The sequence below is a fragment of the Arachis ipaensis genome, chromosome B08 (genome assembly GCF_000816755.2).
Source record: "Arachis ipaensis cultivar K30076 chromosome B08, Araip1.1, whole genome shotgun sequence".
NCBI lineage: Eukaryota > Viridiplantae > Streptophyta > Magnoliopsida > Fabales > Fabaceae > Arachis > Arachis ipaensis.
This window is the reverse complement of record NC_029792.2, coordinates 17,285,607-17,297,105: the sequence shown is the minus strand read 5'-3', so window position 1 is coordinate 17,297,105 and position 11,499 is coordinate 17,285,607. Positions and strand designations below refer to the sequence as shown.

General features: G+C 32.7%; 1 long non-coding RNA gene across 1 annotated transcript; it reads left to right on the top strand.

The window, feature by feature from the left end:
- On the top strand, nucleotides 5,183-5,473 carry LOC110265411. Its single transcript, XR_002351564.1, has 2 exons — nucleotides 5,183-5,278; nucleotides 5,385-5,473. It is a non-coding gene; the product is annotated as an uncharacterized LOC110265411 (long non-coding RNA).

Below are 11,499 nucleotides of genomic sequence, written 5' to 3'. Positions count from 1 at the left end.
CTAGACTTGGTTATCTAGTCTCTTGGGTCCTAAGATCTGAATTATCATTTTACATTCTCTGTTTACTGCTTTCAAGCTCATTTACATTTCTGTTTCAAGATCCAATTCAATCCAATTCATCTTTCACTCTTATGTTTGTTGAATTTTACTTTGCCTTGTTTAATTTCTGCAAATCCAATTCCCAATTCCCTTTACAATTCAAGTCATTTACATTTCTTGCACTTTAAGATTCTGCAATTTACATTTCTTGCGTTCTAAGTTTCTGTCATTTAATTTCTTGTTCTTTAAGATTCAGCACTTTAAATTTTAGTTCTCTTTAATTTCATGCAATTTACCCATTCTCTTTACTTTCTATGCAATTTAAATTCTGCAAATCACAAATCTCTCAACCAAATCTTGATTCGCTTGACTAAATCAACCACTAAACTAAAATTGCTCAATCCTTCAATCCCTGTGGGATCGACCTCACTCCCGTGAGTTATTATTACTTGATGCGACCCGGTGCACTTGCCGGTGAGTTTTGTGTCGGATCATTTTCCGCACATCATGTGTGCTTGTGGTTGGATTCTATGTTCTGTAATTGCCTTCTGATTTGTGTTTGTCTTGCATTGTTTGTGCCTATGATTGATTCTATTTTGTGATTGAGTTTTGATGGTGATTCATGTTGAATTGGGTCCTAGGCCGAGTTGATTTAATTTGGACCAGAGACCAAGTTGATTTGATTTGGGCTAAAGGCCGTGATTGGAAAGACCAACGAAAAGCTTTTGTTAAAATAGTTTCTTAGTAAGCGGTGAAATATATGAAATATCATTTTGCGTGAAATTTTTATAAGAAAAATATGAGTTTCAAATTTGGATAATGAACTTAGCTTCTAACCCCGACCCTACTAAGAACTCCCCAGTTCTTACCCCTTATTTCCACCCCTTTCAGCTACAAGTGTGAATGTTTAGTGCAGAATTTCAGGAGCATAGAAGATTATACTCACGAGTTAAGTTCTTAGATTTTATTTTTTCCTCGCCGTTTATTGTTTTTAGTTTTTAGAGGGGATAGGACTTGTATTTGAGAATCTTGATATAAGTCTAAGTATATAATGCTATGTGAATATATATATCTTTGTGATTAAGTGATTAAAAGTAAAACTTTTCCGTTTTCTTAATTAAACTTTCGGTTCGTACTCACGAAGGCTTAATATTAAATAAACATAGTATATAATTAAAGGAATAGAGGTAAGTAATGCTCAGACTTTTAGTACGATAATGAGCTGCTAAAAGTTAGGGTGTTACAGGTTCGCTTTTGGTTTGACTAGTTCGTATCAATTCCATACCTTAAACGTTCATAGCCTTGGATGGGACCGGTGTAGGGTCCGGTTCAACAGTTTTTCGGTCAAATTTAAACAACTATGGTTAAAATTATTTAAAGACATGTTTGGTTTGTGAAAAATAAAAATGACATTTGGAGGAGGATTCTAATTATAGAGGAAACTCTGCCAGAGTTTCTAAAAAATTAATAAGTTGCATTGTTAGTTGAATTCTAGGTTGTTTGTGGAAAAATAATTCTAATTCATAGTTTGTGGATGTATGATAGGAATAATGGTTAACGGGGGTTAAAACCTGAGTTCTTTGAGGGGGTTAATTTGTTTGTTGCGTATGTCTTCAACATGAAACCATTTAGGTCTCAAGAAATATCTAGCTGTTCGTGCTATAAATGTCGGCTAACTAAGTGGTTAGGACCTTCGGATATAACCTTTCACTTTTATTGTAATAGGTTCAAGGATTGAATACAAAAATGTTGATAAGCAGGGAATCAATTGGTCTACATCAAATTTCAATAGGTTTGAGGGTCGATCAAGAAGGGTTAAGGTGGTTAGAGAAGTGAACTTGGAAGAGGTGAATTGGGAAGGTAACCAAGAGAGATACAATGAGATTATATTTGATACAATAAGTGTTAATGTTAATGGAAAACCTGCGCGCAAGATTTTATAATTTGTTAGAATCTGCAGCATAACCGTTGTATGATAGGTGCATTCACTCGAAATTGTCTATCTGTGTTAGAATTATGAGTATTAAGTTTGAGTTAAATCATATCCAAAAGTCTTTTGATAAGTGGCCCACCCTTTGTAATGAATTAGTACAAACTGGAACTACTAGCATCCCCTAGAGCCATTATGAGACAAAGAAGCTAGCTTCGAAATTAGTTCTAAATTCGGTAAAAATTGATTGTTACTCGAATGATTGTATGCTGTATTACAAGGGGATGTAGACCTCATCACTTGTAAATTTTGCAATGTACCGAGGTATCTAGTAGAAAGAGAAGGTAAATGAAGGTTAAAGAGAATTCCAAATAGCACCTGTACTTATTAGGATTTTGTTTTACTTTATTTGACAGTATTGATAGTTTATCTCTTTCATTTTTTCTTTGGCACACTTGTTATTTCATATTATAATTGATTTATTTTATAAATAATACTTGATTTTCCTTAATTAAATATTTGACCAGTAATTGTTAACGTATTGATAATCATATATCAGGTACTAAAAAGTTTTAACAGCTTCAAAAAAAATTAAATTTAAGTTTACCATCAGGAGAAACCACCGATATGCCTTAATTTAATTAATATTAAATAATATATATTACCATCGAATTTATTGGTGGATAAATCTATTAGTGATGAAGCGAGAAAATAGAATTTATGGAGCCAAAGTTACCGTAAAAAGATTTTCAACGATACAACGATAACCACCTCTATAATTTTGTCAATCAATTATTTAAATCTGCCACTAATTTTGCTAGAAATTTTTGTCAAATTTAAAAATCTACTAGTAACGCGAAGGTTTTACTACCTAATTTCTTTTGCTGCTAAATCCAATAGTAATAAATTTTTCGGCAAATTTGTTTGGTAATTCTATTGGTAAATCTGACGGTATTCGATAAATTTTTTGTAGAGAATTATTAACAATCCAAATAAAGTAATACCCTGAAACTTACTTCATTATCTATTTTTAAAGTAATTATGAACATTTTATTTTTTTAATTATTTTCTAGTTTTAATTATCATTCATTTTCAATCAATTATAGTAGTATAAAAATAAATTAAATATTCAAAAACCTAAAATAACAAATAGTGAAATATAAAATAATAGGAACCATCACAATAAAAAGTTCAAATACATCATCTTCAAACTCTTTTCAAATGATAATTTTTTTTTACCTAATTCTCCAATCCATGTTCTTATCTTTTTCCAAGGCGTTAGCTATTGTAATAAGCACATATATTTATCTATTCTTTAGTTAAGAAAGGTTGCACCCTTTTAAATTTCCTTTATTAAAATATTTGGGTCCAACATAAATTTAAGGTAATATTTGACTATGAGAACTAATATACTAGGCTAAATGAAGTAACCATCGAATAATTATAATTTTTTTCAAAATTCTACAATTACCCACAATGATAACAAACTTATTGGTCCAAAGTAATTCATAATATTTTTCTATTTAAGATAGATAATAAAAATTTTATTAAGAGAAGAAGGATATTGTTTATACTTACCCTTAATGCATAACCACTATTTACTCATGATCCCTATAAAAAGGGAGGTAAGCGAAAAAGATGAAGAAAGAGATGTCCAATAGTTTTCATCGATATTATTTTATCACTCATTTCACCAAATCATAAATGAAATTAAGCATGTAAGAAATATAATTTAAATAATAAGAAGACTCAACATGTTAAGAGTTATGATAAATTAACTTATATCTGATAAAAATGATAAATTTATAATAAAAATTTTATGAAAACTTAAACAAATTGGAATAATGCATCATAGAAGGAAAAAAACTATTACTGAATGAAAGAGCAATTAAGAAAAAAAAAAACGGGACTCTCTTTTAGCATATATGACTTTTTACACTAAATAATAAGTTATGAAATACATAAATAGGTAAAATAAAAAAGGAATAAAATTTACTTTTTTAATAAATTGAAGAAATATTCACAACCATATAATTGATGGTGGACATTTCACTATTAGATAGTAAGTTGCAAGAAAATATTAATAGAAATATTAGAGTTGATATTAAAATAAAAAAGAAATATAAACAATAAATAAAAATCTGAAATTTAAAATCAAAATATTTAAGATCAGTGAGAAAATAAAGAAGTTTTTTTTATAAACAACGACTCAAATATTAATGTGACAATAATTAAATCAAATAACATATATTTGAAAATTAATTAAATTAAATAATTAATATAATTAATTAATTATAATTATTTAACTCAATATATAAGTTAAATAAATAAAAAATATATTATAAATAGGGCATGTAAAAATTATAACATTTTTAAATATCATTAATCAAAATAAATAAGCACTATAAGAAGATGGAGCATTTGTAACAAATTCTTTGTATCAAATTTTTAAAATTGTTATAAATTGTTATTTTTTTGTAAACAAGAATTAGTTATTGTTACAAAATAAGGATCTTTTGTAACAACAAGATAATTTATTACAAAAGTTTTCTATTTTTTGTAACGAAAAGTCATTTTATTGCAAAAATTTAAAATGTTTTATAACAAAAATTAAAGGTGTTTTAATTTGTGGCAAATGTTCAAAACGTCTCGTAACGAAAAGTTGTTTTGTTATAAAAGTTTAATATGTTTTATAACGTAAAGTTTTTTTGTCGCGAATTCAATGTTTTGTAATGAAAATGTGTCTTGTCGTAAAAATTCAAAACATTTTGGTTTGAGTTTAACTTTGATACACTAACAGTGTAAAATATTTTACACAGCTGCATAATTACATCAATTTTTTTAGATGATCATTTATGCGGTCAACATAAAAAATAGTTAGTTAATGTGGTCAAACAAAATATTAATAATTTGATATTTATCTTAACTAAATTAAATAAATGATTAATTATAACATTTTTGAAAATCGATAGATGATAGATAACCTTAAGAAGAATAAATTTTGGTATAAATTAATACTCAACAGAACCATTAAATATGAAAATACTAAATTATGATTAGTTTGCAAAATCAAAATTGTGACATGAAGGGTAAATAAATAGGTCAAATTGAAAAATCATCATTATAACTCCCTAAAAAAGTTTATAACGTTTTGTTCATCATTAAGTACCTATAAATACTTAAGGACCAATCTTTTATAAAGCATAACCATTAAAAGCACAAAAAAATAAATTTTTCAAACCAAATTAAACATCATGAAAATCTTTTTTTATTTCTCCATCCTTTTACTTGTTCTTTCCATTGGTTTTGGTATGCATCAAATTCATACAATTCAGTAGATATTGTTTTCAATAATTGTCTTATGATGATTCTAGTTTCTTGGCTAATAGTGTATTTTATGTCCGAATATTTGTAGAAAATAACCAATTGCAAGTAATAGCACAAGCGGACAAATGTTGTGCTACAGAAGTAGGCAACATTTATTGTCTTCCACCTGCAGAACCAGATGATTGTTCTAAAAGGTGCACAAGTTTTGTTGGTAGCTCACTGGCCATAGGAACATGTAATAATTTTTCAAACGAATGCACTTGTGTCTATCACCCACCATGTAAGCACCGATAGGAGTATGTGATTGAGCAGTCACACACATCGTTCACCTTTTTTTTCATGGGGTATATGTATTCACCTTCTACTAAGTAAAATAATGGTGAACCAAATAAAAGATCAAACAAATAAACAAAGTGCATGATTGTACTATTATTTTCAATTTATCAAATAATAATAAAGTAGTGGTTTTATATTGTTTATCAATTACTCCTGGCCCTTTCTTTCAAATAAAAATCTATGTTTTATGTTTGTTGAACTTTTTCGTTAATAGAGTCTCTTTTTATAGTAAAAATAAAAAATATATGGTCCTAACTATATATATGTTGCTGTTAAGATATAAAATGCTACAAATTGTGCTAGTTAATTATTTTTATCTAAGGTCATATTTAGATTTCGTTTGACATGTAAATATTAGTGTTGGAGTAAAATTGGTATCAAAATTACCAAAATTACCCTTACCCTTTTTTAATTCACAAACCTTAGCACTAATATTTCTTTCCCAGCTGCCAACCCCACATCTTCAACACATACACACTAACGGGGAAGAAAGGAGAGAGCAAAAGAAGAGGGAGATCCGAGAGAGGGAGGAGAGGAGCCGCCACTGAATACCCACCGCCGTTAAGCCTCGTCGTGCCCGTGTCTGGTCCGCTGTAGGGGGAAGCTTGCATAGCTATAACACCCTATCACCCAAAGCTTTACCTCATGGATTGAATTATGAGCCGGATGGCTGAGCTATTGTCGAATTACGGTGGAGCCATTATTGAATTATGGCTGAGTATGATTGCATATATGCTCATTGAATGAAATGTGAATATTGCACTTCCACTATCTGAGATATGAGTCTCTCTAGGAGAAAGCAGTGGCTAGTCACCACGTGCTCCAGGTGGAGACTCGATACTCTGCTAACCCTATGTCGTAAGTATGGCCGGACATTGTGAAAGTTCCAGATGAGCTCGCCCCCGTGAATATACACCAGTGAGGGTGTTGGATATGAATTATTATTTATGTTGAGTATAACTCGAGTTGGGGATGCACGACAGAGGGACAGTCCAATGGTTAGCTACCAGGACTTGTCGGGTTGGCTTTATAACTGACATATGAGACTTATCAGCCATTAGGACAGGCATACATCATATGCATATTGTGTGAATTGTTTGGAATTGCCTAATTGACCGCATATTACTTGCTAATTGTCTAAATGCCGTATCTGTTCCTATTTGTACATCTCCTTGTCTGATTTAATTGTGTTTGCCATATTATATTACTGCTGGTGGTTGAGAGGTTTGAAGTATTTGGAAAGGGAAGTATTAGTTAGACTGAAGATCTTTAGCCAATTGTCATTTATGGTTTAGTCTGTTTATGAGCTTTGATTATCTGTTGGAAGTTCTAGGATTGCCTTCGGCTTTCCCAGGACATTACATGTTAGATATGTGGGCACTGTTACCATACTGAGAACCTCTGGTTCTCACCCATGTGGATTTTGTGGTTTTCAGATGCAGGACGTGAGGCTCCTCGCTGAGGCATGTTGGAGATTTCTGGATTAGCGAAGATCCTTGGTTCTCAGGACTTTACTTTGGTTTTATGTTTTCTCTTAGATACTTATTATCTCCACTAAATAATACATACTGTGTTGACTCCTCTTAGAGGTTGATTTGGAGAGCAGATTTTGTAATTTGCCCTTTGGGTTTCCTTTGGGTTCCTTGCTTTATATATTTATGTATATACTTCTACGCTCGGACCGATTATCTTCGCAACTGGATCTTGAGTTTTGATATTCATGTTTTTGGCACTCCTTTATATATATATATATATATATATATATATATAATCTCTCGTTAGCTTATTCCTTTATCCGCTACATTATGTTATCGATCGGAATGTTGCGCTTTTCAAATTATTGATTTTGTTTACCCTTTTTTCTCCAAAGGCTCGTAGTTATAATCATTTTTCACACTACTATACATACTAAATTTTATTTTAGAGGTCGTAATACCTTGCCATCTCTGTTTTATGACTTAAGCATAAGACTCTGTATGGTAGGGTGTTACAAATTTTATTAAAATAGAAAGTGGCTTAGCTTCAAAGAAAGCGTTTTAACAACTAAAAATTATTTGCTATTTGGAAAGGTTGAGAAATGGTTTGGTTGGAACCCTTGAAGTGTGGCAAAGCCCGAATTTTAGAGAAAATACTGCAAAATTTTTTATAAAACTCCGAGCCTTTGCTTAAATCATTATTCAAAAGAAAATTTGATTTAAGACTCGCATTACTTGGTTTTCAATTTATCAAGTAAAGCACTATGTTTTAAGTTTAACCTATTGAGAAGGAATTCTTGTTTTAAGTTATAATTTGAGTTTGGTTTATTAAGAAAAAGAGTTTTTGTTAAGCATTAAGAAGTTTGACTACTTAGAAACTAATCGATTTAAGGTTATGATAGATGAATGAATATGCGGTGATGCGGAGGTGTGATTGATTTTTTGGTGATGCGAAGGTATGTGTAATTAAGCAGTGATGCGGAGGTACATTTAATAATGTAGGTGATGCGGAGGTGTGCATATGTAATTGGTGATATAGAGGCGTAATAAAGAGAAAGAAAATGACAAGCCATGTATGAAAGAGATAACTGAAACGGAAAATGAATCATGAAAAGTGTATGATTGAATGGGCTTTGTGCCAAAGTGCTAACGCAGAAGTGCCCGCATGATTGATAGCCTAAGATTGCTAATGCGAGAATGTCTGCCTAATTGATAGCATATTGCTTGATTGAATGGGCCTTTGTGCCAAATTGCTAATGGAAAAGTGCCTACCTAACTGATAGCCTGAGGTTGCTAATGCGGGAATGTTCGCCTAATTGATAGCCTGTTTCTACTGTGATGCCAAGATATCCTAACTGACATGGGTTCACCCATGATGATAATTGTTCCTGACTGGCATGGTAAAGAAACCATATTCGATGTTTGCCACAAGTAACGTCGGGTTGCGAGTAGATAATCGACGCGTGAGCTCATGGCCTGCTTAGGACAGACATGCATCATATTGTTTGCGCATTTGCATTTGGTTGTGTTTTGCTTGTTGTATTTTCCCTGTGATTGTGCTGGTTGTCTTATTCGGCCTTGCTTGTGTGTTCAATTGGGTCTCTGGTACTATTAGTTTATGCATTAAAGTGATTAAGAATTAATGTTGTAAATGAGATTTGTTTGAAGTTCAGAAATTTTAAAGAAAGCAATTAATTACCTAAAGTAAAATTAAAAAGTATTTTCAAAGGCTTGATAAAAGAGTAGTTTTATTGAGTTAAGTCAATTATTCGCTTTTTGTTCATTACCTTGCAAGGACGACATTTTCACCCCTTACGGATCTTCTGTTTCAGCGACAGGTTCGGGAATCCTTCGCGAAGAGGATTTTTTATTTAAAATTTTGATCTGTATTCGGCTCAATATCAAATAAAGATAGAATAAAGTAAAAAAGTTTTGAGATAAGTAAAGTTTGGGCTTTTAGTACGATCATGAGGTACTAAAAGTTAGGGTGTTCCAGAGGAGGTTTTCACCGAGCTATTTTTCCCTTGCATGGCTACTGCAACAACCGTTTTCAACCTGGTTGTCATGGTCCTGCCTGTGATACCCTACTCGATGCCGTTGAAGGAGGAGGAGGTCGCCAGAAAGGCCGTTAGAACTGTTGTTTTCAACCATTTCTCCATTTTGTCTTGTTCAGCCTCTTTTCACCAAGAAAACACACCGGAGCTTCTGGTGCACAAATTGTGAATCACACTTTTCACAACTCGTACCACTGACCAGCAAGTGCACTGGGTCGTCCAAGTAATACCTCACGTGAGTAAGGGTCGAATCCCACGGAGATTGTTGGTTTGAAGCAATCTATGGTTATCTTGTAAATCTTAGGCAGGAAGTCAATTATGTTTATCAGTTGAATTGTGAACAAACAAAAGAGCATGGATTAACGGTTACTTGTTATGCAGTAATGGAGAATATGTTGGAGTTTTGGAGATGCTTTGCCTTTTGAATCTCTGCTTTTCTGGCGCTGGACGCCAGAATTGGGCAGAGAACTGGCGTTGAACACCAGTTTACGTCATTTATCCTTGTGCAAAGTATGGACTATTATATATTGCTGGAAAGCCCTGGATGTCTACTTTCCAACGCAATTGGAAGCATGCCATTTCGAGTTCTGTAGCTCCCAAAAATCCACTTTGAGTGCAGGGAGGTCAGAATCCAACAGCATCAGCAGTCCTTTTTCAGCCTGAATCAGATTTTTGCTCAACTCCTTCAATTTCAGCCAGAAAAATATCTGAAATTACAGAAAAACACACAACTCATAGTAAAGTCCAGAAATATGAATTTTTCCTAAAAACTAATAAAAATAGACTAAAAACTAACTAAAACATACTCAAAACTATATGAAATTATCCCCAAAAAGCGTATAAAATATCCGCTCATCACAACACCAAACTTAAACTGTTGCTTGTCCTCAAGCAACTAGACAAATAAAATAGAAGACTAATAGGTTGAGAAGCAACAATATCTCAGAGTTTTTGAGTGAAGCTCAGATTCTAATTAGATGAGCGGGACTAGTAGCTTTTTGCTTTCTGAACAGTTTTGGCATCTCACTTTATCCATTGAAGCTCAGAGTGATTGGCATCTATAGGAACTTAGAATTCAGATAGTGTTATTGAGCCTCCTATTTCAGTATGATGGTTCTTGAACACAGCTTCTTTATGAGTCTTGGCCGTGGCCCTAAGCACTTTGTTTTCCAGTATTACCACCGGATACATAAATGCCACAGACACATAACTGGGTGAACCTTTTCAGATTGTGACTCAGCTTTTCTAAAGTCCCCAATTAGAGGTGTCAAGATTTCTTAAGCACACTCTTCTTTTTGCTTTGGACCTTGACTTTAACCGCTCAGTCTCAAGTTTTCACTTGACACCTTCACGCCACAAGCACATGGTTAGGAACAGTTTGGTTTAGCCGCTTAGACCAGGATTTCATTCCTTCTTGGCCCTCCTATCCACTGATGCTCAAAGCCTTGGGATCCTTTTTATTACCCTTGCCTTTTGGTTTTAAGGGCTATTGGCTCTTTCTGCTTGCTTTCTCTTTTTCTTTCCATTTTTTTTTTCTGCAAGCTTTGTTCTTTGCTGCTTTTTCTTGCTTCAAGAATCATTTTTATGATTTTTCAGATTATCAATAACATGTCTCATGTTCACCATTCTTTCAAGAGCCAACATATTTAACAGTCTTAAACAACAAATTCAAAAGACATATGCACTGTTCAAGCATTCATTCAGAAGACAGAAAGCATTGCCACCACATGTAATTAATTAGAATTTCTCTTAATAAAAACTCGAAATTTTATTGCCTCTTATTCAAAAGATCTACTATTTTATTCATGTTTAATGATGATGAGAAAAATAAACTATAACTTAATTGGAGATAAAATCAAAATAGATACTAATTACTACTGTATGACTCCTAAGGTAAACTTTTATTAGATCATTATCACAGATTTAAGGCAGAAATTGGAAATTAACAACCTTTATTCTGGGGGAACGGGGGTTCCTCTGATCCTTGGGATGCTTGGTCCTGCAAGAGAAGATTTCTGGCGCTTCAATTCCCTTAAGTCACGCCCTTGCTCCTCCTGTTCTTTAAACATATAAGTTAGCATTTGACCGTGTTCCTTCTGTTCTTTTATTATTTGCTCCATAGCTTCCCGTATCTTGGTAATGGATGTCTCTAGATACTCCCAGTATTCAGTTTGAGGGATCTCTGGGAGGAATTCCTGTGCTCTCTTCTTGATGGGATCCTCCTGTGCTTGTTGTAGATAGATTTGTTTTCAGAAAAGATTTTGAAAAGAGTTGGATTGAATTTGCAAAGAGGGTGTGTGCTTATGAATTAAGATACATTTGATATTTTGAAAGTAGG